Source organism: Talpa occidentalis, unplaced genomic scaffold (genome assembly GCF_014898055.3).
Source record: "Talpa occidentalis isolate TD23 unplaced genomic scaffold, MPIMG_talOcc4v2.1 talOcc4.15, whole genome shotgun sequence".
Classification (NCBI taxonomy): Eukaryota; Metazoa; Chordata; class Mammalia; order Eulipotyphla; family Talpidae; genus Talpa; species Talpa occidentalis.
Genome location: NW_023601543.1, coordinates 85,382,697 through 85,408,793, shown reverse-complemented (window position 1 = coordinate 85,408,793; position 26,097 = coordinate 85,382,697). Strand labels below are relative to the sequence as shown.

Below are 26,097 nucleotides of genomic sequence, written 5' to 3'. Positions count from 1 at the left end.
AAGATGGTGCGCACATACTCACTCCACGGAAGAGACTCGGTACTTATGTGCCATAGTGTGCATCAGAGGGTGGGAAGGGAAAGATGAATGTGACTCACCTGCTCTCAGGGAGCTCACCACCTGGAGTCCCGGGGGGAGAATCTGACACGAAAGCCTCTGAGAGGTCCCTGTCAGACAGACTTCTCCAGGACGGTCCTGTGCTGCGTGTCTCTCTGAGGAAATCTCACACAAACCCTCAAAACTCCTCCCTGTGATGGTCACCATATATCGACCTTCTAGGCTGCCCCCTTTCATGATGGCCTCATCTGTGGTGAAGCCAGCAATGCAGTGAGTCTCGAGGCCTTCTCTACCCCGTCCTGCCCCATGGAGCTCACCTCTAGGGTGCCCTTCCCTATGGGCCTCTCCCTCTCTGAGAAGCCACTCTATAAATTATTTTTTATGGCAGTAAAACATGGAACGTAAAATTTATCATGAGCCATTTTTTTAAAAAAGATTGATTTACTTATTACTTTGAGAGGTTACAGTGCTCTCTGCCATGGGGGGATCTGCCCTGGCTGGCTGGGAATCAAACCAGTGCTGCAGAGGCTGCAGACCGCTTCACAGCGCTGCGCTCAACCCACTGTGCCACCGGGAGGCCTTATCATGAGCCACTTTTAAGTGCACCATGGAATGGTGCTACATGCATCCACAATGCTGTATAACCATCGTCACTATCTGTTTCCAGTTTGTCATCCTTCCAAAAGGAACTGTTAAACCATAAACATTAAACCCCCACTGCCCAATCTCCCCATGCCTAGCCCCTGGTAACCTCGATTAGCCTTTCTTTTTACTCTTATTTAAAAATATTAAATATTTTGCCTTGCTTTATTGAGATATAGTTGACAAATAAAATTATATTTAACATCCACAACATAGCATTTGATACACTCTGAAATGAACAACACAATCAAATTCATAATGTCACCTGGTGCGCATGTTTGTGGCAAGAAGTGCTGAGATTTACTCCTTACCAAATTTCAAATGTATGATATGGTGTTATTGCCTATAGTCACCACACTGTATACTTAATCTTCAGAATCTATTCATCTGATAACTGAAAGCTTACACCCTTTGAACGGCATCTCCCCATCCACCCCCCTCAACCATCCTTGTCAACCATTATTCAACTTTGTTGCTATGAGTTCAACTTTCATTGTTAGATTTCACAGACAGGTGATACCACATAGTGGTGGTCATTCTCTGTTTGGTTTATTTCATTTAGAATAATGTCCTTGGGTTTATCCACGTTGTTTCAAGAGTCTGTGGGGCGCAGACCAGAAGTCTAGCCACCAGCCTGACCGCCCTAGGTGACGCTGTGTGAGGCATACACCCAAGTCCCTGTGGAACCAACGCGCAGAGTCCATCACAAGCCAGGGCACATGGACTTGAATGTGCATCTACGATGAAACAGTAAGGCGGTCTCCCTCCTGTTTCCCTTCGGACTGTGTGATTTCTGTGAGAAGGTTGTCTTTATCACCTGAAGGCCTGGAAACATTTTAAAACCTGAATTGGCCTATTCCTGGAGACTGGTGCTGAACCTACTGGGATAACATCAATCTTCAGGCTTCCCCCAGCACTGAAGACATCTCTTCTTCTATAATTGAAAAATAGATTTGATTTATATTCCATTGTGTCAGAGTCTACACTTGAGTCTCTCAGTGGAGAGGTCTGGGCTACAGGGAGATGGTCTACTTTTGTAAAAAGACACTCACTCCATAGACACCCGTGGAGAATGCTGCAAAAGTGCTAGAGTGACAGTTGAAAAAGGATTCCAACACCTCTTTATAGATTCTGGGGTTAGCCTGAGGGATGAGAAACCTGGAGAACCCAGACACAAAACAGAGCAACTGTTGGCCTCTTACCCGGGAACTAGCATTTGCTGAGCTTGACACAGGAGTTCACTGAATCCTCTCAACATCCCCTGAGACTGGGTATCATTATCTGGGAATCCTGATGTCTAGAAAGATCAGTGATATGGCTCAGGTCACATAGCTAAATAGCTGACAAACGAATGAATGAAGTATGATTTAAACTTGAACCTGTCTTACTCCAAGACCATACTCTTTCCTACTTTCCAGAAGAAACCCTGCTCTTGTACGTGTGTGTGCTCTCTCTCTCTGTCCCTCTCCTTTGCAGAGTTTCTGCCAGAAGGACAGAGTACCCAAGCAAAATAACCCAGGCGACTCAGCTGGTGACACTTAGGCTTTTTTCCTGTGGAGCTCGTCTTCCGAGCTGTTAGTACTACTCTTCTCATTTTCCTCAGAGAATGCCTGGGTCTCTTCTCAGAGGTCTCTTCTCAGAGCTATCTAAGGAGACCTAAATGAGAATGGGGAGCCCCCATGCCCTAACATCTTGTGTCGAGGGATAAGCTTTCTTTGGAAGCTATCAGGTAGGCAACGTTTCAAGCTTTATGAGTCAGACAACCTGCTGCATCTGCCCAGATGCGCTGTTGCAGCCAACATTGTGTGCCAATAAAAGTATTTAATGGAGACAAGTTTAAATTTCATATAATTTTTGCTGGTCACAAAACATGACACTTCTTTTGATTTTTTTTTTCAAATTAAAAACTGTAAAAACCATTCTTAGCTGATGAGCCGTACAAAGCAGGAGGTGATCGGGACTTGATCTGTGGGGACAGTCCCTGCTATAGAGGGTCATGATTTATTTTGTTTTTCACGTATATTTGACAGTTTCCTTTCAGAAAACAGAAGAGAAGAGCCATTGAGATGCAATTATTGAAAACTACTGAGTCTAACTTGACATTTCACATCACATTAACATCCATTTTTGCTTGTTACAGTGGCTCACGAGAGACAAAGTTCTGCATTATTTTTTAGTAAAACTTCTTAAATTGAAATTCGTATTGAGATAATTGTAGGTTCACACATAGTTGTAGGAAACAATATGAAGTAATTCCTTGTGCCCTTTGCTTAATTTCCCTCTATGGAAAGAGTTGGTAAAACCATAGCAAAGTATCACCAGCAGGATATTGGCTTTGGTGTCATTTACTGATCTCATTCGGACCTCGCCAGTGTAATTTGCCCCAGCGTGTAGGTGCGTGTGTTTAGTTCTATGCAATTTTATCACCTATATAGATCTTCCCCCAGGATCAAGACACAGGACAGTTCCAGCACCACAGCAGAACTACAGCCACCTCCCTCCCCCCACCCACCCCTAACTCCTGCCAACCACTAATCTACTCTCCATCTCTAAAATTTTGTTATTTCAAGAATGTTATATAAATGAGATCATCCAGTGTACAATCTTTTGCAATTGGTATATTTGACTCATACGAGTGCTGGCATGGGCTCATTCCTCTCCAGGGCCTAGATCCAGGTTGTCGAATGTACCAATAGTTCTTTTTTTACTGCTCTGTAGTAGCTCATGACATACATGGACCACAGTCTACTTCAAAGACGCCTGGGTTCTTTCCAGCTCAGGCTAACACAAATCAAACTTGTGTGAATGCTTGTGCACAGGCTATTGTGCAACCATGTCATTTTCCTGGGATACATTTCCAAGAGTGCAATTTCCAGCCTACATGATAATTTCATGCTACTTTTCAAAAATTCCCTTGGCAGATGTTTCAAAATAAGCTTTACTGATATCATAAAAACACTCGCTAACGAATGACACTGAGGGAGAAGCTCTTTGGCAGTGCCCCACCACCTGGCATTCTCTCTTTACACACGTAGAAACTCCAGACTGGAGAATGCAGCCGACACCAAAGGGCCACGTATTAGAGAGCGGTCAGTGTGGGCTGAGCCAGGACAAGAGGTCACGTCTTGCTATTTGAGGTTCTCATCCTAGCACGCGGCACCAGTAAAATTACAGATGGAAACAAGCAAAGCCAGGGTTTCTCATCCCGGAAGAAAGTACAAGGTTTACTTGGCTCTCAGGGACGCTGTGAGCTCACATCTAACCATCTGTCCTTGACATGGCCTCCCTCGATGGGGCCTTGTGTGGCTTCTCAACTCAAAAATTGAAACTGCCTGACAACATGGGTAAGTAATCAGGGCCAGCAAAGCGCGAACATGCAAACAGCGTTTAACAGCTCTCCCGGGTGGGGATGGGACTAGCCCTCGAAAGCTCTGTGACCACAGTGAACAACCCCTTTTCATCAGGCCCCCGGGGGCTGTGCAGCTGCACAGTGAACAACTTCACTATACGAATCACAGAGGGTCGAGCCAGCTTTGAGAAGCTACAATTCCACAAATCAAAGGCCTTTCCCGAGAAACGCTAGGGGCCTGCTGAGGAGTCTGAAGATGTAATTATCTCATTTCTACATTAGATTTGGTGATTGGTTTTTCACTCCTTCAATGGCCAGGACCAGAAGGGCCTATTTTCTGCCATTTTTCACTCTCTCCTCAGAACCTAGAGCCATGGCAACCTTGACGCAACTCTACGTGAACATACAGGGTCTCCAGACCAGTGGCACCTGCAAACTTGGTAGGAAGGTCAGACCGCACCTCTGGACTGGTGGAGTCAGAATTTCTGTGTGTGGGGTCTGGCAAGCTGTTTCTTCCCCAGCCCTTGCCTGGAGATTCTGAAGCTCGCTAATACTCGAGCAGCGTCTCCAACCTCTTCAGAACCACTTCATACAGACAACGGCAATGTCAGTCACAGCTTGCAAACAAGTTAAACAAGAAAACAGCAAACAAAACCAGTTTCAGTTATTTTCTGTCCATTCAGCAGTCTTTACGAGGTCGATCCCGACATAAATAAAGGCCAGAGTTGTTATTTCTGACATGCGACATATCACAGCTTTCCTCACATGTGCTATATTTAAGTTATGTTTCTAATGAAAATGTTCAGTTTGTGCTTCTACTTAGCACCTATTTAAAATTCTTTATCAAACTGTAATTTCCTTGAGGGCAGGAAACGTGTGTCTCCACAGCCTAATAAATAGGTGCCTAATAAATAGTTGTTGAACAAGTGAATGGTTTGTGTTTTAGATTAGAGTTGCTTTGTCCCCCACTAGACAGTACACTTTAAGGTCGTAGAAGATGGGGGTGTTGCTCATGCTGGATGCTTAAAAATGTTTCGATGAGTTTGAGAATCCAACAGATTTTTCTGAACACGACAGGTCCACAAAAATTGAATGATCACGACCAACTAGACTGCATCTCTGTGATACTGCACAGAACCCAAATAATTTTGCTATGGACCCTATAATTTTCCTTGTGCATGTGGGGAAAACTAATTTCGTATATATTGTTGACCAAAGAGCATTACCTACAGAATGGAACTTGAGAGCCTACTTAGTGAGGCTGCGGGTGTGAACAGTAATATTCAGAACCCTATTTAAATCAAGGTAGGAGGCTAAAGACAGAGGACCCACATGTGTAAATGAGCACAAGGCCCGGCCCCCAAAGCCTTGCCTCTCCCAGGGGAAGTGATCCTCCAGAAGTTATTTCAGGGGTGTTTCCTCTTAGATTTGGACATGCACAGGGGTCTCACCATGAACACACTCTTTAATCTGCCCCCTCTTCTGTTTCTCTGTTTCCGAATGAAACTTGTTGTTGGAATAACTGATAACTTTTGTTCGAGGTCAACATCGGTAAACAGAGGTCCCTGTGATGAAGGCACTGTCCTTCTGAAGTGTCCCGCATGGAACGATCAAGGAGGAGGAGGAAATGGATACCTAGCCAGGCGAGCTGGCAGGCCCCAGCTTTTGTTTCCACTGCAACTTTCCCAGTCAAGACACCAAATTACAAAGTCTCACTAGATGATCCAAAGTCTGGCAGGAAGGAAAAGATGTCTCAGGTTCTTTGAGGTTGAGGTTTTCTGCTTTGTTGGTTATTCTGCAAGAACATGAGTACTTCCACAGAAAGAGATTATGACAATAAGCATTTTTGAAGATCAGATATGTGCGAAGCAGAAATGCAACCTCTATGTTCAAGCATCTAAGATAACAAGGAAGAGCACAGACTTTTAAATTTTCATGTTGTCCATTTGAAGGGCAGGAAATTCTAGGTGTTTTGCTCAGTGATGTTTGTTATAAAACATCACAGAGGGTTGCCTGTTTTGTAATCTACCTTTCAGTAAAACAAGCAAATAAATCATCCACCGAGGCCCCAGGATCTAAGAGGAGGGAAAAGTAAAATGAAATGTTTATGATAAGTAGACTTCAGCAATAAAATACTTTGGAAAACCCATGTCATTGTTAATAATCTTAGGATGACTTCAATGTGCTTTTCTCTTCCATCCGAAGAATATTTCCTTGAGAGTGACAGGAAGAGGAAATGGCTGTGGATCTTAATTTCTTTCCTTCAGTATTGATGCCATTTTTGGCATATTACAGAAATAGGATTTTGTTGTTGATTAGGGTTTTTGCCCTCTGGAAATGTGTCTTTAGGACTCACATATTTCCAAAAAGACTAACATGTTTCTGATTCAAGAAGAAATAAAAAACCAGTCTGGGTGAAACATCATTTTCCAAACAAATTTTAACTTTGTATTTAATTTGTTCAAGCATTTCACAGAGAATTTATCTGCAGGCAAAACTTTTAAAACTTCGTTTTGAGCCTATACGTGTTCTAATGGCTGCCTGCAATCGCTGAGAATTTTAGGAGTATTAGTTCAGATTCATTTGAACAATGTTTTACACACAAGGCTTCGGGCCAATCTAGTCTTAGAAAGATTCTCTAAAGGCATAAAACTGTCCATTATGAACCGAATGGAGACGGGGAGAGAAAATGAACGCCCACCTCCAGCTCTCGGTAGGCTAGCCATCCTTTCCCTTTGCTATATTAACAAAGACATCTTGAATCCTGGCCGAACCCACAGATCTCTGAAGGAAGTCTAGACAATTCTGAGTGATTGGAAGTAAAAGCAGTATTAGCCAACACATTCAAAAACTTCGGTGGGCCTTGCAAGACTTGTCCTGCAGGGTGACAATTCGACTGCTCGCATTATCAGATACGGAGCAATCACTCTCAAGGAATTTGGGGTGGGGGTGGCGCTGGCCAGGAGCTAGCGGGTTCGCCCTCTGCCCAGAATGCCACATGGTGGCTTGTGATTCGCTCTTAGCAAATGACCCGGGGGTGCAGGGACAAGAGAAACCGAGGGAGTTAAGTGTTAAGAGTGGGAAGTCCAGTTAGCACCTCATCCAGGTCTGCTCGTTCTCCTAACTTCTATGTCACTCTGCACCCCCTTATGGGACAATAAAAAGCTAGTGATGGTGTCTCAAACCTCAGTTTTCACAAACTGAGGGTTGTGAAAACAAATGAGCTGTTTTCTAGATCTTAGCTGGGGTAGAAAGCAACACACACACACACACATTCGATTTGATTTATTTACGGAGGATAATTTACATCATGTGTGCACACGTGTGCATCTGTGTGCATCTGTGTGTACGTGTGTGAGAGAGAAACCTTAGGAATACTGAAAAAGTGTGAAGACCACTCATGTAGTCTGTTCAACTAAATGACATTAATTTGAACTGCAATTTACCTCCCTTACACGCCCCTCTGTTCGGGACATGCAGGGTCCGGTACTCTTTTTATTAAACACCACACTGCAGTTGCTACACTTAGTCTGTGCAATGACCTCAAAGTTCTCCACCCGTTTCTTTCTCATCGGCCAGTCATGAGGCAGTGGGTGTTTTCCTCAGCCCTAATTGTGTCCCTCCGGGGCAGACTCATTTCCTCCCTTCCATTATCATAAATTCAATATTTGAAACCCAGAGAGAGCAGGAAACAAGTAGATGTTTGCTGGGAAGAAATCATTGCAACCTCATTTTCCCGCATTTGTTCTGTCTGGTCTCTCGGAGCCTCCCCGTCTGTCCTTGTCTTAATTCTTTGGTAGATTTCAGAACCTCTCCCAATGTTCAAATTATCATCCTCCAGTATCCTTCCCTTGGGAACCTCAGGGAAGCCTCCCGTCTCCATGGACTCTCAGGACTTTTCAGGATTTCCTGGAAGACCACAAGAGCCCTCTGCCCGAGGCGCAGTTCATAGCACTGCACAAGCTAGAGGCCCCAGGAGTTAAAGCTCTCTCCACCCAAGCCTTTCTGACCAGCTGGGCTAGGGAGACCCACTCACTCTCCGTGCTATCTCTTCGCAAGCCCGGAATCCTAGTGGATCCGGGTAGCGCTTCGTTTCCTGGCCTGCATTTGCTTGCGCAGTCCGACTGGCTTCAAACCTCACTCGCTGTACAAGTAAGCACAATTACCCACGACTCGTACGGCCCTGGGATAGGCCGAGTCCTTTGGAGAGAAGCCCTGATGCTTATCTCAAGGGCATGTGGCAGCCTAGAGGGCACAGAGCCGGCCCAGTGGCGTCGGCGTTGGGTAAATACGCAGGGAAGGGCGAAGCCACAGAGCCAGAGTCAGGGGCAAAACCCAGCAGGGCGACCGTCTCATATTCAGTAAATGGAAAGGCCAGGCTTCCTCTGACCTAACGTGCCACCGTGAACCTACGATTCACACAGGCTCCAAAGACAGAGAATTCCACAGCCGGCCAGCATACTTCTGTCATCCTGTCATCTTTGGAAGAGGTCAGGAAAATAGAGAATATGATCCTTATAATTTTTGTGTACCTAAAGGGCCAATTATCTCTTAAACAATTGGAAAGAGTGATTGTTTCAGAGAAACACCAAAAGAGCCTTTAAAACTACTCAGTCGACGCCAGTGATTTACATCATCAAGAAACAGACCATCTTGAGTAACACATGGGCAGTAAAAGCTAGCAAATGTTTGCGTTCTAGCCAGGGCACTAATGGGGGTGCCATGGCACTGCATCAAAGCAACGCCTGCCATCTTCACAACTGCCCGCTGGAGTGTTACATACAGCTGGGTAACGTTGAGTCAACAGCTGGTGAGCCTTCCCCGACCTCGGGGAGCACCGGTCCCTGCTGCAGGTAAGAATTAATAATTCACTGTTGACACGCTGTGTCGAATTCATTTTCTGAAATGGAACTTGAAATATGTGATTGACTGTAAGATCCAAACATACCCTAAAAACAATGCCTCGGTTGCTGAATTACAAACTCACATTATTGTGAGCAAAATCACAATAAAAATAAATGATCAAGTCCAAACCCACAGGAGAAGGTCTTGGAGATCCATGCACAGGCTCTGGGACTGGCACTTACTGGGTCAAGCACCGGCTTCTTGAGTAAAGCTTGACTGTGGAGAGGGACTCAGATGCTACACTCTCTCTCCTTTCTCCCTGTCTGAAATTCAAAGCACTTAATAAATACTAAGCCAGGTACTGCTGGCTCAATAAATGACTCCTGGGACTACAGCAGCATCATCTGGAGGACTAACTCTTTAGGCCACTGAGTGATTGATTGGTCACTTCCCTAGAATGTTCGGCGACTAAATCAGGAATAGCCTGTCCTCTGGGGATCCCCTCAGAGTTCAGAAGCCGAGATTCCTGCCACACCAGCCTTTCAAGCAGGGACACTTAAAAAGCAAGCAGCGCTCACAGAATAGGCCTCGCCGCAAAGACCAGGCAAGACCTGCGTCTCCGGGTCCTCCAGGTCAGGCTGAGCAGAGGTTCTGGGCCCGGCCTGGGCTGGCTGTCTTCTTCTGGGGGGACAGGGCCCCAGCACAGCTTTTCTTGCCCTCTTCTAGCTGCCCACCTCTAGCTCTGGGCTGTCAAATGCTCCTTTCAACAAGACACGGGAGAGCAACGTCTTCTGCGCCGCCCTCCAGATCAAATCAATGGCCACTCTGGTCGCATCGCCTGATTTGTTACCGCCATGTCCGCATTCTCACTTTCTCCTGCACGTCTTGCTGGGTTTCCCTCCTCTGCTCCTCTGCTTTAACTTTGCCAGCGCTGCCCCTGCAGGTTCAGCCTCAACCCCCTCCCTCTCCTCCACGCCCCAGGATATTCCTGGCAATTTGTGGCCTGCGTTTCTTTTCTTGATCCCTTCAGACGAACCCTCCCCCTGTTTGTTTATGGAGCATGGGCTGGGGGTGGGGGGAGGTGATTTTTATAGCTTTGGGCCCTCCCTTTGTTTACGCCCTCCTACTTCTCTTTTCTTTCCCTTTCTCTTTCCCCTGTGACCCCCCACGCCCCTCTTCAGACTTCGACTCATTTTCAAATATTATATTATAGTATGTAATATCAATATATTACATTTAGTCTTAAGATATTATGAAAATTTCTTTTCTCTGCAGTGTTGCTTCATCACTGCCAGTGCCTCCAGGAGAGGGAAGGAGAGCTGGACTGACATCACGATGTGGCGATATTCTGCTGGAACACACGAGCCCCGAACAGGTCTTGGAAGTGGCAATAAAAATTAATTTTAGGAAAAAGATAAATCTATTTTGGCATACTGCAATATACATGTTTCATCGGAATCATTAGTATTATATATTGAAATCTAAAGTTAACTTTTAAATTCCTGATCAGCAGCAATAAATTATTTCTCACACACACACACACACACACACACACACACTCACGCCCACTGTTATTTTCCCCCACAGAAGGCAGGTCATTTATAAATAAACTTTTGTATAATCTAAAACTCATATATTGACTTGTGCTACCAAAATACTGTCCAGAGTCAGCAGAGAAACAAATAAATCAGATGGACAAGTATATATAAAATGGGCTGTTTCAGAGATAACATGGGACAGATTTTATTAACTAATTTATGACCCTCAATCTCTTGGCCAAGACCTTCCTCCCGCCACTGTCAGTCCTGAGTAGGAGAAACAGAGCAGAGGCCCGATGCTGTGCAAGGCTCACATCTTTATCTTTGCAAGAGCTTTATTTGGGGACCTGGAAACAGAAGTTCTCACCATTTTTCATTCATTGTAATGTTTGATGTGCTCCCTCTTTGCCACGACCTTCACTCTGCATCATTCTACTGCGTTTCTTCATCTTCTTTGAACTACTGGGGAATGATTTATCGGTGGGTGACTGCATCCACGGGCAAAGTGAACTCTTTCTCTGGCTTGACACCCGGGAGCTCTGGCTTCCTTCTATTGCATTGTGACTCCTAAGACCTCCAGACTTGGAGCCTCTACAATCGCACATGTTGACTAAAAGTTTCTATGGAATGTTCCAGCTTTGAATGCAGCAAAACCAAGCCAGCGGGTCTTTACGGGGTGGAAACGGCAGTCCTTCTAGGAGACACAATTCAGCTTTAGAATTGCCTTGTAAAACTGCCCTTCTATCTGGAAATGCTTTTGCACCAAGAATGGGCCCTGTAGAGAAAACATTGCAAGGCAAGGGGAGGTAGGGAAGGAGGGTGTCTTCAAAGGTGCCTCGACTTCTATCTCGGGTAACCTCATCCACACACTTCCTTCCCACTCCTACCACACACCCCATCCCAGGCGGGGCCCCTGTGGTAAAATCTCCAGTATCTGCGCGGACAACCAAACACAATCCAGTCATCTCAAAGTCCATGCGAACATCCGCGGTCTTCCCCCCAGACATGACACAAGTGAAACGACATCATGCCTCCCACTCTCCCCCACACGCTTCTCTATGTGAAAATAAGTGTTTCTTCTGTGGAACAACAGTGGCACAGGGAACTGATGGAACCATGATCTTCTTGATCATTCGGTGAGAGATAAATATGGCTTGAAAAGCAAGAGACTTAATGGTGTGGGTCAAGAACAAAGGGAAAGACATGGAACAGGGAAGGAATGGAACCAGGCAGCCTGGAGGAGAATTTTGGTGCTGGCTGGGCCCCTACCGTGCCAGAACACCTGCTGAGGGGGAAGTGAACACCTGGACTCCACAGGGTTAACTCCCGCCCCCCTTCACCTGCCCACTCCCATGTTTCCCTAACCGGGAGGCTGCCGCTTTCATTGCCTGATGGTTCCTTTTAACGAGAGCATTTTTGGAAGCCAGAAAGGAATTTGCCGAGGTCACTCAAGGGCAGTGGAATTACACATGTCCTATAAAACGCTCGCACTAAATTGATGCTAGAAAAACAGAATGGTAAACCTTCACCCAAACCCTACAGGGAGTGTGAAGTTAATTGAGTGTGCTCATCTGTTAGTGCAAACTCTCGGGTTACATTTTCCTAAATCCTATAGTCCTCTTACAAGTGATAAGGGATCCCAGCTGAGAAAAGCAATGTAGCTTATTCCTACACGGGGTCCCTTAATCCGGGTTGAGGGGCCAGGAGGAGGAGAGGGAGCTGGAACGAAATAGAAGGAATTCACCAGCCAGCTGAAGTTAAGAGCTACCCTGTACATTATCAACCAGGAGGAAACTTCACTTAGGTAAACGGACAAGGTGTTGAGATCGCCGCTGTCAAGCCCTTCACATACCACCCCATCCCCAGGAAGTCATTGAAAAGAGCTAGTCTTCCTTTAGGGATCGTGGCTGGTGAGCTTGTGGAGTAACAACAGGAACTTGTGTGTGGGAACCTTTGACCATAGGTGACGTTATTTCGATCGTCTCAACAACCCTCCGAGGTGCACGTTCACGGCCTCATTGTGAAAGAGGGAACGGAAGCTCAGAGAAACAGCCCCGCACAGCTGGTAAATGGATGCGCTAGGACCCAACCCACAGCAAGACGTGCAGGCCCCAAGCGCGCGCATTTTCCACTCCATCAGCTGCACAGGATTCCGGCCCTGGCCTCACACCAGCCCAAGTTCCACTGTGCCCCACATTATTAATGACAGCCCTGTCTTTCTCGCTGCGTGAACCAAATCCTGGGAGCCTGCCTTGACACTTCCTGGTCTCTCATCACCACCACCCCCGCCCCAAGTCCCACTTATCACCGACTCCTGTCCATTTCTCCTCTGCAGTACAATTGAAATGGATCCACAACGCTCCGTCTCTATCACCGGGTTAGGACAAGGAGCGCGCTCACCCCGGGAACCGGCTGTCGGCTGTCTAGGTCGCTTGTGCTCTCGCGGACGCCCCCTCATCTGCTCTCCAGGTTCTGCCAATGTGGCTTTTCCAAAACACAAATGTCATCCCTCGCCGAAAATTCTCCAAAACCACCTGCCCACCCCCGACCCTCAAACACACTGCCTCGTTCCTCCTTGCCAGCTCTCAGCTGAAGGACCCTTTCTTGAGGAAGCCTTCTCGGACTTTCCTGCCAATCAGCTGAACCCTCCCATTACAGTCTCGTGGCAACATGCAGCTGCACTTTGTAGCTTCTATTCCAAGGCGACCGTGCCCCTGGCCGGCGTGCTATGTCATCAACGCTCTCCACTGGAGCGCAGGCCCCACTTCAGGCGTAGCGTGCAGGGTGCCTCTCGGCTCCAAGCTGGAATTTGATAAACGCCGATGACGGAATACTGAGCGTCTCCTGTTTGTTTCTCTCCTTTCCCTGCCCTCTCTCCAAACCTATGCCATTCCCATGCCCATCTTCAGGAGAGCCCGCCCTCTTTCGTAGCCTGGATTGGAAAGCGATCCACGTGACAGCAGCGAGTACCGAGACCGCAAGCGCCGCTCTCCCTGGTGGCTGCCGGGACACTGGGCCACGAGATCAGTCTCTGAGGCTGCGATTTTTGGCTTCCCTGTGGGATGGAGGAGAATACACTCGATTTCAGGAGCTCCCGGGGAACTCTGCCCAGTTGGCCAGAGCTAACCCCGGCGTGTGCCATACATTTGCTGCTGCCACTGCCCACCCACGAGCCTTCTCTGCCACAGGCGTCATAATGTCACTTCTGTTGAGCTTGAGGCGTTGTTTGAAACAAGGACAAGAGAAACCGTATGTCTGGCAAAGCTTCTCAAGAAACTGGAAGTAGGAAGGTTTTTTCCCCCCAGCCCAGGGAAAGCTCCTCTTAGGGATCAGGTAGGACTGGTGGGAATCGTGCGGACGGAAACCCAAGAGAGGCAGGGACCCCTACGAGCCGTGCCAGTTATGTGGGTTAAAGGATTAGCTCCCTGAGAGGTGTTGTAATTTGCTGGACAGCCCTGGGGATACGAGTGCACGAGTGCATCGCTGGGCAGGACCATCTGGGGAAGGGACGCAGCTCCGGTTGTGACCACAGAGTGCGGCGGCGTGACCAGAAAAGCGCGCGTGTGACAAGTGCAAGGGGCAGTGATCGAGCAAAGCTGAAATCTTACACAGTTCAGCTCACCTACAGGCTTCATTTTGCATCTGCCCAGGAGGAATATATGATTAACAATTTTTTGTCTAAATAAACCTAAAAGAATTCTCTCTAAAACTATAGCATTAGACACCTACATGCTAAAAAGTGTTTGTTACAAGAAGACTCCCTTCCTTCCCGGTGTCACAGCTTCCAACAGAGGACAACTCCAGTTCAGTGAACACAAGTCAGAGTTAGAGAGGCACCTGCTCTACATTTTGATAAAGCCGCCACTCTGGACTGACTTGTTTCTACTCCATCTCTGCCCCCACTGCCAGGTTCCTATGTTGAAACTCTACCCCCAAGGTGATGGTATTTGGAGATGGGCTTTTGGGAGGTCATTGGGGTTAGGTGAGGTCATGAGGGTGGGGCCACCATGATGGGATTAGTGCCCTTATAAAAAGAGGAGAGAGATTGCTCTGTCCACCCTGTGAGGACATACAGAGCAGGCACTGTGCCAGCCAGGCAGATAGCTCTCACCAGCCAGTGAGCCTGCCAACACCTTGATCTTGGACTTCCCAGCCCCCAGAGCTGTGAGACACGGTCTATGCTTTTTTGTTACAGCAGCCTGAGTAGACTAATACAGCCACCCTGCTTCCTTGTCACACTGACATCATTGGTCCGTATTTGCCTTAGCCAGGAGTGAACGCTTGGCAGGGCGCATATTCTCTCCATCTCATAGGAGTCACATCACATGAAATGTGACACCCCACTGGGGTGGGATGTGGTGCCGAGGAATGGGAGAGAGTGGGGTCCTATGGTAACCTTTGGAACATAATATCTTTAGAGCGGGTCCATCCTCCAACCCCCTGCAAAACGGTTGCTTTAAACCAAAGTCAGGGAGATGTCCTCCCTACGACTTACACACGCGGATGTTAGCAGTGCATATACCAGCCCGGTCCCTCCTGCCATTGCTGTTGGAAACGCTTTCCAGGCAACATATCAGTAAGCGCCAGTAAGCCTACACATCAGTAAGTGAATATTTCTTGTTTTGCTCATGCTTTTGGGAAAACACCTTGAAAGGGGGAAACTTACATTTGGGGTAGCACAGATTGCCACGGAAGGAGGAAGACTTTAGAACAAGGGTTTCAAATGCAACATCTTACAGGGGACAGCCAGGTAAATACAAATCAGCAAAGAGGACCTGCTGTAAGACACTAGAGAGCACATCACGCTTCACTGACAAGCACATTTTCAATCATGAGGGGTGGAGCACAAGCCACACATATTACATACAAGCCACCCACGTATGCCTACTTCTGCTTCTTCACCCGCTTCAGTGCTTACCGGAAGATGCCTAAGCCACTCCCAATCATTTCAGATCTCACCAATAATTACTGATTGGCCTCACGCCCAGCACTGTGCCAGGTACATCCACAGACACGACTGTTTTTAGTACTCATAACTGCCCGGTGATTCGTATATTTATGTCTCCATTGATAGATGAGGAAATTGAATCCCAGAGAAGTTTAAGATGACTTGGCCAAGCCCACCATCTACTTCCTGGGAAGAGATTTGGGGAATACTGCTAGTCCTCGGTTTCTTAACTCTAAGCCAAGTATATTGGTTCGAGTAAACTTGTTATCTGTTCTCTACTAGTTTATATACTGTTTTGTCCCCCAAGGCAATACATGATGTGTGTGTCAGTGCAGATCTAAATAACTGCACAATTAGATGTTGGGGGGAGGAGGGAAATGGGGGAGTAATTTTGGTTTAAATAACCAAGGCCTCTGCTGCAGAACAATACCTATAAATAATGCAGCATTTCCTGGCTCCAGCTCCTTGACCAAAATTCCAATTCTGTCACGTGTTAAAACTCAAACTGTCAAATTGAGCAGGTTCTGCTTAATTTCACTTCTGTCTCAAGTTTAGACAAGTGAAGACCAACTCACAAGAGAGTGTGAGCAGATGAGCACACACAGTCAGAACCATTCTTTATTTTTTTCCACCTAGAACTGCTCCTTATGCAGATCTAGCCATTAAGTACCGAGCAGATCCGAGAAGGCTCTATTCCACAAAGCACAGCACTCCATCTTTATTTTCCCTTTAAATAAAAAATAAAATTAACTGAACCCTTGGTAATATTACATAAAGTAACTCAACTTCTCTGAAAGCCTCACTCGGAAGAGTCTCTTATATGTGACTGCAAGGATTAATTAAAAAAAGGAAATGTATTTTTACATTTAACTAGACGTCTAGTCCTGTCTATCACCTTGCTAGCTAACCTTTCTTCAAATATAAATATATTTTAAATTGGTTTGCCAATGCCCTAGATACCTGGAAAATCCTACCGGCACACACCAGTTATTCATTCCCAGCCCCTGATTCTAAGCCTGACACGCACAACCTTGGAGGTGACAGCAGCTGCACGTGTCTACTTCATGAGAATTGGCACCAGAACCTGCACCTTCATAATCTGCATTGATTAAAGACCAGTAGGGAAGCTCTTGCGTTCCCCAGCACCCTACAAATATCTCCTTTCCTATGGATAAGGAACCCCAGACAACCCGAGAAAGGGTGGTCTTAAAAATTACATCAATAAAATGTAAAGAGCCCCTGGTGTTTATCGATGCTCTGCAGGAAGCAAGGCAAACCTTTCTCCTGTAGGTACAGCAAGTTCACTGGCATCCACCTGACAGGTTCTGACATGGAAATTCTCTGGTCACTAGAAGCATGAGTGTGCTGACCTGTGTGTTACCTGTTTTGAAGCCATCGGCTGGGAAGTTCTGACTCAGAGGGTGATCAGCAAAAGAGTGGGTGATCATGGAAGTTTGTAGAATCATACCGCATGTGCTGCAAACCATCGGGTTGTGAGATTTCTCTGCAGAAATCAGTTTTGTGTGAAGATTTGGTTTAAGTTCATCTGTCTCTTATATTCCCGCTTTTCCTCCACAGTACTTAGCATAGAACTTCAAAAGGCACTCAATAAATATTTGCTGAATGAATGTAATAGGAATTAATAATGCAGAATGTTTTTGAAAAGGTAATTGATGTCAAATGGCAGGCAGGAGAAACCAGAGAAAGTTCACCAGGGAGAGGAATGCTGTGTACAAATTTGGTGTGGCATTCAAGGAAAGAATTTACATTTAATAAATAACTTTTGAAACTAGGTCCTTTTTTTGTCATTGCCTCTGGACTAGGCCACACTGGTGGCAGGAGAATCCAGCCAAAAAAACCCTGGTAGCAATTTGAGAAAGGGAAGTAGAAATAATAACTAAATATTAGAAAGGATCCCATGAGGATCCTCTGCCATCAGCATACCGGGAGATCTTGAAGAACGACACACACACACACACACACACACACACACACACACACACACACCTCTTTAAATTCTTTATGGAATAAAAATGGCAAGCCGATGGCATCAGCCGGTCTTGCTATCCCCACCATAGCAGGAAACAGGATAAAAACGAGTATATTTTTCTTTGCCTGGAGCTCCGAGGCTCATGTCAGCACGGAGCAGGAGAATTTTGATTTGCTTGATCTATATTCTGGACCCAGATTGTCAAAGGCAGCTTCCTAACTTTTACATATCAAGACCCTATAGAAATTGATCTATCTGTACAATGAACTGGGGCAAACAGGGGAAACCATGGGGTGTCCCTGGAAAACCTCTGGGGGGCTACACCCAGCCCAGGCACAGCTTGATGGCCCAGATGCCAAAAGGGCTCAACATCTGGGCATGTCTACAATTCATGCATTATCTACCAGTGCTCTGTGGCGCGGCCACGGGACGCTTTGTGTTGAAGACTGTTCCCTAGACTGATCAGCCAAAAAGCCAGCCATCACGTATGCCTGCCACAGAACGTACTTCCCATGCTGCACTTTCTCAGGGTCCCCACATGTGTTAGCAAATGAGCATGGTAAGGCTCTGAGGAGCCCCTTTCTCTTGTTTTGTGCCCCAGTTTTTCATTCTGCATTCGCCAGGACATCACTACCACCGCACAGATCTAAGGAAGCTGTCCCAGGGTGAAGCCCTCCCCACGAGCACGCAGCACCAACACAGCACCCCAACTGTTTCTCACCGAAGGGTTCATTTGGACACTGACCTCCTTAATTTTCAAAACAGAATCCTCCTTGAACTCTGCTCATGCCAAAGTGTTAACTAGGACCATCACTAGCACTGCCTCCAGAGGAGAGGCCGTGCAGCCCGGGGTAAGCAGATGCCGGAGTCGGGACGCCCAGTCACCCGCGATGAATCACACGCCTTTGCAAGGAGAACTCTAAACACGAGAGATTCAAAACTCAGCGCTTACCCCAGCCCTCCCCACCCCAGGAGACGTATCTGTCTTTCTGGGTCTATAGTCCCTTGGCTGTTGATGCAATTAGTGCATAATAACTGTGTACACATCAACTCGCGGGGAATCGGCGGGCCTGCCGGGCGGTGCGGTGGGGGCTGTCTCACAGGCGGGTGAGAAAATCCGGTATAAACATCTGGTGTCAACCGTGTATTTTAAAAGTGTTTTGTGTCTCCCGGGCTACTGAGCCCCACTCAAGACTCCTGTTCCCAGCAGCCCCTCGGAGACAGTGGAGACAGCAGAGACCGCCAGCTCTGAAACACTCGCATTAGCGCCCTCGGTGCTTCTGCTGGTTGACTGAGAGTTTACTGAGGTGTCCTGTAGCACACGCACTGGCTGGAGGCTCGCTGGCGCAGAGGTGAGCCGGCTCCATTGCCACTGTGTTACTGTGAAGTGCCGGGCTGGCTCCGTCAAGGGCCCTGTGGCACGAGCCACAGCTCGGTCTTAGGGAGAAGCAGTTGCTGAGCCCTGTGTTTAATCGACAGCTTCACTGGGGGGGGGGGGAATGACTGGCAATGTTTTAAAAAGTGGTGATTCTCTCAAACCTGCTTGTTTGGACTCATTGTTTTCTTGAAAGGAACTTAATAAATTAATTTCTTAATATGAGACATCGAAAGTAGGAGTGGCGCACACCACCTGTTGCAATCAGTAGCCGAATCCTGCTCCCCAAATTTGGGATTAAGAGACATGCGAGACAGGAAATGACAAGATTTCTTTGACAGATGAGCAGTCGAATCATGCCAACAACTCTCCCAGCTAACTCCATGAAGAAAGCCACCTTGCCATAAAAAAAAAAAAATTTGTACCCGATTCCAAATCACTCTTGACAGCTATACAATTCACAAATCAACCTTCTTTTCCAAAGTTTTACCTATGCTCCAGAATTCAGTCGGGATAGTTTTTTCTTTCTTTCCAGTTGCTCTTAAAATTGGCTGTTCCCAAGTACTCTAAAATTCCCCGGCAAGACTGTTAAATACTTTCACATTTCCATGTTTAATTGCATTCAGATTGTGATTTTTGTGTAGACAGAATATAGCCCCATTTTAATGCCACTGACCACAATGCCTTTCACATAGAGCCTTTATTCGTCCTTCTCTTCTATATAAATAGACATACGCTCCTTGTCAAAATGCAAGAGTGAGCTTCTTTACATCGTTAGAACAAAGAAGCCAGCTCGGTTTCTTTCTTCCCCCGGTGTCCGGTAAGGTGTCCTTTATTCTAAGTGCAGAATGCAAGGACTTTGCTGCTGCACGAATGAAAAATGACTCCCCCAGACTGCCTCTCCGTGACAAACTGCACTCCTGCAGAATATCACACTGCCTGTGGTTCTCAGAACCCCACTTCGCTCTACTATTACTTCCTTGGGGACCCAGCCTTCCTCACAAAGCACCCCAAAGTTCATTTCCAGTTTTAGAGTGCAACAAAGATGAGGAAGCTTGCCCATCAGGACGGCAGGGACATTCCTGGCTAGTAAGAACACCCCGAATGTCTTAGGTGCTAAAATCGTTGCCTCTGTGCATTCTCAGGGGTACAAAACAGACAGAAAAAGTTGCCTGGAGGTATCTGCGCAGCACTGTGTTTGTTCAGGAAGGAGCCGGGGGAGAGGCTGAGCAAAGCCTCTCCCTTTGCTTCCTGGGTGAGAGGGGGAGCTGTGCCAGTGAGCAGAAGCAAGCAGAGAGAGATCGAAAGACTCACCGGCTTCCCCATTTTTCCCAGGACCGGGTTTTTGTTCCTCAACTGGGAGCTGGAAGGGCAAACCTGAAGGTCCTCCAAGCAGGCTGCCTCGGATCAGCTGAATGGCTGGGGCGTTCAGGAAGCTTGCTCTGTCCAGCTCGGATCACTCCCCTCTCCGGGCTGTGTGCTTACACGCCTCTCAGCGCAAAAATCCGCCAAACTCAGGTCAGCCTAACAGGTTTCCTTATATAGGTAAACATGAGTTGCATTCCTGGTGAAAGAAGTTAACTAGGAATCCCGGTAACCTGGTTAACTCTACACATGCCAGAATGGCTCAGCCAGCCAGCCTGCGCGGGGTTTGGTTGCCGTGCAAAGGGATTTGTGTGATTTAATTAAAATCATCTTTATCCCGGCAGTCTGTAAAATTGGCCCTTCTAGTGTAGCTGTGAGTCAACAGCTAGTATTTTATATCCTGGGCTGTGACCAACCTTATATTATCTGAAAGCATTGCAGGGAGAAAAACCAAAGGGTAGGATATTATCATTTCACTCTCATCTTTTCAAACCAGTGTAACTTGTCTTGAAATTATTTTCAAAGAAGTGAGCGGAAGACGTGAGGGGAAGAGAATGTGAAGAAACCTCCATCAAAGGCTCAAATGCCTTATTTGAGCATAATAACTAATAGTTATTCAACTTTCTCAGGCCTAGCGCAGACAATGCAATATGATCATTTTGCGCTTACTTCCTTCACAACTCAGTAATTGCTACTGTGTGTTTCTGATGGGCGGCCTGACATCTAGTTATTCCCCATAATAACCTTCTCGAAGCCCCACATTGAAGTGGTTTTTGATGGTTTCAGGAAAGAAATCTAAGACCTGTGCATTTGCATAATTACACGTAAAGAGATTTAAACAACTTCCTGGGCCTAGGAGATAAGCAAACACATCTTTAAAGGAACTCCAAGGAGGGTCTAATTCTAGCTTCAAAACAGGGTTTTCAAAGGTAATTATGTAACTTGTATCAATTGCCTACAATTGCCTAATTGACTCCTCCCCTACATTTACCCACTTTCTAGTAATGTAACGATTCTTTTAAGATCTAACCAATTTCACTGAAGTCTTAATGTGAAGCAGAGACTCAAGACTTGTCATTGCTAAGAACTGTCTTCAACTGAGTCATTTGTTTCCATTTGAGCAACTGGTTGAGGCTCCTTAGTAATGACAATCTTAGTAAAACTAGCTCGTGCTGTGCTTTAGTTCTCTGCAGGGGAAGGCTGCAGGGGGAGGCAGGGGAATGTTTACACACCACCTAAGCCCGCCCCAGCACACACCAGTCACAAGAGTTTCTGCTGCAGGCAGGAAGGGGCAAAGCCCGCACCTCGGGGAAGGAAACCCATGTCTGAGCACCATTGTCCATCGGGCGAAGACTGTACAGGCACAGCTCTGCGTCTCCCAAGGAGGCTCTGGAGTGTGTTGTTCTTTCCTTTTCATGATAACAAGATTGACCCTCAGAGTGATTTGTCCCAAGTCACTCTGTGGCAAGTTCACAATCCCAGCTTTTCCGGAGTTTAACTTCAATAGAATTTCCAAAAATTGCAAGAGACAGAAGAACATTAACATGGCAGTTTTCCATGTTCAAATATAATTTTTAATAATCAGATGTCCAGAGAGTTTAAATGCAATATACAAACTGATTAAAATACTCTTTATAAAGTCATAATTGACGGCTAAGATGACTGCCTTTAAATGACTCCAGAAAGATCATAAAATGAGCTAGGAAGTGTATCTTTATTGAATACAAATTTGGGTTATAAAATATGATGAAAATAGGGCCTCCCCTGGTGGCACAGCGGTTGAACGCTGGGCTGCGAAGCTGCCCGCAGCCTCTGCAGCGCCGGTTCGATCCCAGGCCACCGGCGACGGTCCCACATGGCGCGCAGACCTCTCCTGCCGCCCGCTGCTCCCCTCAGCAGTTGTTCCCCGCTCTGGCTTTGGTGAATTCTCTCACCCTCCCGTGCTTCTGACTGTTCCCAGTGCTTGTATGAATAAATAAATAAATCTTTTTTTTTTTTTAAATTTATTTGTTTATTTATTTATACAAGCACTGGGTACAGTCAGAAGTGCGGGAGGGTGAGAGAATTCACCAGAGCCAGAGCTGGGAGCAGAGCAGGCAGAAGGACCGAAGTACACTGCTGAGGGGAGCAGCGGGCGGCAGGAGAGGTCTGCGCGCCATGTGGGACCCTCCTCCGGTGACCGGGGAGCAGCCGGGGATCGAACCGGCACTGCAGAGGCTGCGGGCAGCTTCGCAACCCAGCGCTCAACCGCTGCGCCACGGGGAGGCCCAATAAATAAATCTTAAAAAAAAAAGGTAATCTATTCTATGTCTGAATAAGCTTAACTGTGAGAAAGTTCTTTATAAAACAAATAAATAAAATATGATGAAAATATAACTTTGCAAGTATTGTACACATTTTTTTCCTGTTCACAGTACACATACTTCCATGGAACCAAGTTAAGTTTCATCTTGATTCCCCCACTGGAAGGAATATTAGTGTTTTCTACTTACTGGGGTTTTTACTAATCTCAAATACAACTGTGCCATGTTAAGTAAATGGCTTTCACTAATATAGTCCATTTACGACCCTGCACCCTCTAAGTTCTTATAATTCCCACTGAACCAAGTTGTGTTTATGCAGGAACTTTAGACTTTATTAACATGTTGATGCAAGACAAAGAATGCATTTTTTTTCCAGGGTAGGCTAAACCTTCAAGTGCCTTAAGCTGGCCTCCAAATTTGTTCTTACAATTCTAAGCAAACAATCATGTAGGTTTTAAACCCAAAATCGCTTAGGCTATCATGATTGAATTGGAAGGTCAAGATGAAATTTGGATCTCAAAGTAGCATATTTCAAAGAGGGACTATAACCTCTGCTAAATCCATTTTGGATGCCTCAAGAAATGGTTTGGGAAAAGCAGGGTCGCTGAAGCGGCATGAATTAAACCCAACTACAGAGGACCCGGACGAGAGAGTACTTACAGCTGAATAATTACACCGTGCCAAAAAATAGCACTTATGGGAAACGAAATAAAACACAAGACCTACTTGAAGGGGAGAAAATATCATTGTGGTTTAAAGTAAACATCAGGGGATAGATTTTAGACCTTCCCAATGACATATAACTAATGAGTAGTTGAGCTATAATTCAAAGCTCCGTCCATCAGACTCCAGAACCTTGCTATTTCTACCACACCTTGGGTATACCACAATCCGAGAAAGAGCAAACGCCTTAGCATTAGATGCCTCCATTCCAGCTCCATCTCCTGGGTAAGTTACTTAATGTCTCTGAGCCTCACCTCCAAAGCGGCAATAAAAATGGCTGTCCATCTCACAGATCACTGAAAGTACCTAACGAGATTTTTTTCCCAGTCACCCCACATGTATTGATGCTTCTTATGGGCCAGGCATCCTGTTAGCTTGTAGGAATACAGCCATGGCAAAGTTAGGCATGACCCCTCCTCCTGCAACTAATGATGTACAGGAAAGACAGCATACATCTGCATTATGGAGTGTGGAACTAGCAGCTCTGAAAATTTCTCTTAACTCCAGAATATTGAATTGAAGCTCCATATCAATATAGAAGTATTCACAGACACACATCCAGGCAAATTCTGTCACTGCGGTGGGTGCAGGCTACCCTCATTGGCCAGAGGCTGACCTTACCATGATTAAATTTGGTGAGCTCAGGCTAAGCCAAATAAGACCTAGGGAAAGGCAAAACTTGACATCTGTCATGACAACAATGGAGGAGCAATGTCCAACTCAAAAGCACCTTGAAGATCCTCGGGAAACTGAATGCACAAGGAGTTACCATGACCATTAATTCCATATTCCAGAGGTGGTAGAAGAATATAAGGAAGATTCCCTAAACACGAGAGACACCTATCTATCAACTGATCTAGGATTAATTCACTTCTAGGTAACAAAGACTTCATTGGTACACACTTTGGATAAAGGTCTGTGAAGGATACAAGCAGAAAAGGATATACAGAGAAAAAGAATGGTCTCTAACTTTAATGGAACTTTCTAGAAAAATGTTATGGGCCTTAATAGCTGTATCAGGCAGGATGGGTAAGGTTATGCTCTGGTAACAAGCAACCCCCAGATCTCAGAGACATAAAACAACAAAGGTGTGTTTCTAGCCCCTCCTGCATGTTGACACAGATCGACAGGGAGGACTCTCCTATTCACAGCCACTCGGGAACCCAGACTGACGAAGGTTCCTTTCATCACATACTTCCATGGTTGCTGAGACAGGAAGCAGGGACTTCGTGAATCACGCCCTCCTTTCAAAATTTCACTCCGTAAGGGACACCTCAACTTCTGTTCACCTTTCATGGGCAAACAAGCCCTCTGGCACTACTTGACTTCAAAGAAGGAGAGGAGAATGAGGAGACATGATGGATGAAGTCGTGACAGACGTGGCAAACCATTGGCCTGCAGGAAAGGATCAATCAAAGAGGCATATTCAACACCTCTTATGGCACAATCGTTGGCATTTTAAATTTGGAAATTACCGACTAGATGCAATTTCCACCAGGGCAGGAGCTTAAAGGTAGACCCAGAGATTCCCAGTGGCTCCAGCTGAACCTGGAGGGAAACAGGGACATTTAAAAAGGATGTCCTGAGGCAGGTTCCTCTTAATATTTCCATCAGCTACTTGAAGTGATGAAATAAAAGACAAGTTGATTCAACTTGCAGACGGTGCCAATCGGATAGCTAACACCTCAGAGGGCTGGATTATAATTCAAAACGACCTCGAAGAGTAGTGGGAATGACACTGACAAAGGAAGCTTGTGGTCAATGGTGATGAATAGGGGACGAGAAAATACACGATCGAAAAACTCTATTGAGCTAATGCTTGTCTGTAAGTGGCATATGTGCTGGTGGCTTAGCACTGTTCCTTGTAAAGCCTTTGGCATGGTGGAGCTGACCACGGAAGCCCTGAAAACACCGGCATTCTCAGAGTATGGCTTCGTCGGGGATCAACATTTTAAGAACTAAGAAATCAGAGCCAATTCAGAAACCAAAGCAGAAATTTCCAGAACACAAAGTGCTGTCAGTCAGGAGTCAGCAAGTGTTTTCTGCAAAGGGCCAAGCAGTAAATATTTTCAGCTTTGCCATAAGCCTCTGGTGCAGCCACGCGACTCCGCTGTGGAGGCCCAAACAGCCAAAGACGAGATGTGAAAGAACGGGCGTGGTGGTGTTCCAATAAAACTTTATGGCTAAAACCGGGCAGCCGGCCCTGGGCTGTGCTTTGCAGATCCTTGCTCTTTACCTCATAAGCAGTGTCCAGGAGGGGCAAGGTATTCAAATTGACAACAAATGCCGGGAAAACAAAAGGGATCCTTGGTGGCAGCTTTGCTACGCAAGTTGCTTTGACAGCGCCTTCCCACCCGGGCTGGGGGATTAGGTGGTGCAAGAGACTAAATTGAACTAGCCCGACGTGTTACAACACCAGCCCCTTATTAAATATTCAGGAAGCTTTGGAATATGCAATTTTTGGAAACGTCATGGAAATGAACACCAGATATAATTTAGCTTTTCAATGTATCAACTATTTACCAATTACATTGCCTCCAGGTACAAAGCATTAATGTTGAAAAATGAAATAAAACCCAAGAGTGCATGACAGCAATGCCACGAAGGGCACACACATGTGTGAAGCGGAACTTCTGGCTACAGCAAGGGCAGTCTCCCCAGCTCCTCACGCCAGCTGACTTCCACAAAGTAAACGTCCTCATGAGACGCGACTGCAGGTGGAGACAGGGAGAGGGTGAGTCAGCTGCCCGGTGCCACCAGACCAGTGGCGATGGGGAAGGAAACGGCCCGGGTTCCTTGGGTTTCAAATTCTAGACTAGGAGCCGGAAGAATACAAAGCAACTAGGAATGCAATGGAAGGCCTGTGCTGTGTCTTCTGGGGGTCTCCGGAAAGCCCAGCACCCCACACCCCCTCTCTCCTTCGCTTTGCCAAGTCCTCCCAGCCCCTTCCTCCCCAGTTTGG

The 26,097-nt window shown here is 46.3% G+C and overlaps 1 protein-coding gene across 2 annotated transcripts in view; it reads right to left on the bottom strand.

The window, feature by feature from the left end:
• Positions 1-26,097, bottom strand: part of MID1 (midline 1) — a 338,728-nt gene that overhangs the window by 275,443 nt on the left and 37,188 nt on the right. Inside the window, exon 1 of one of the 2 annotated variants that reach the window (XM_054695858.1) lies at positions 20,059-20,445. The exons of the other annotated variant lie outside the window; for it this stretch is intronic. The gene's annotated coding sequence lies outside the window, so the exon portion shown is untranslated. Of the gene's footprint in view, positions 1-20,058; positions 20,446-26,097 lie in introns of those variants that run through there. 2 annotated transcript variants of the gene reach the window in all.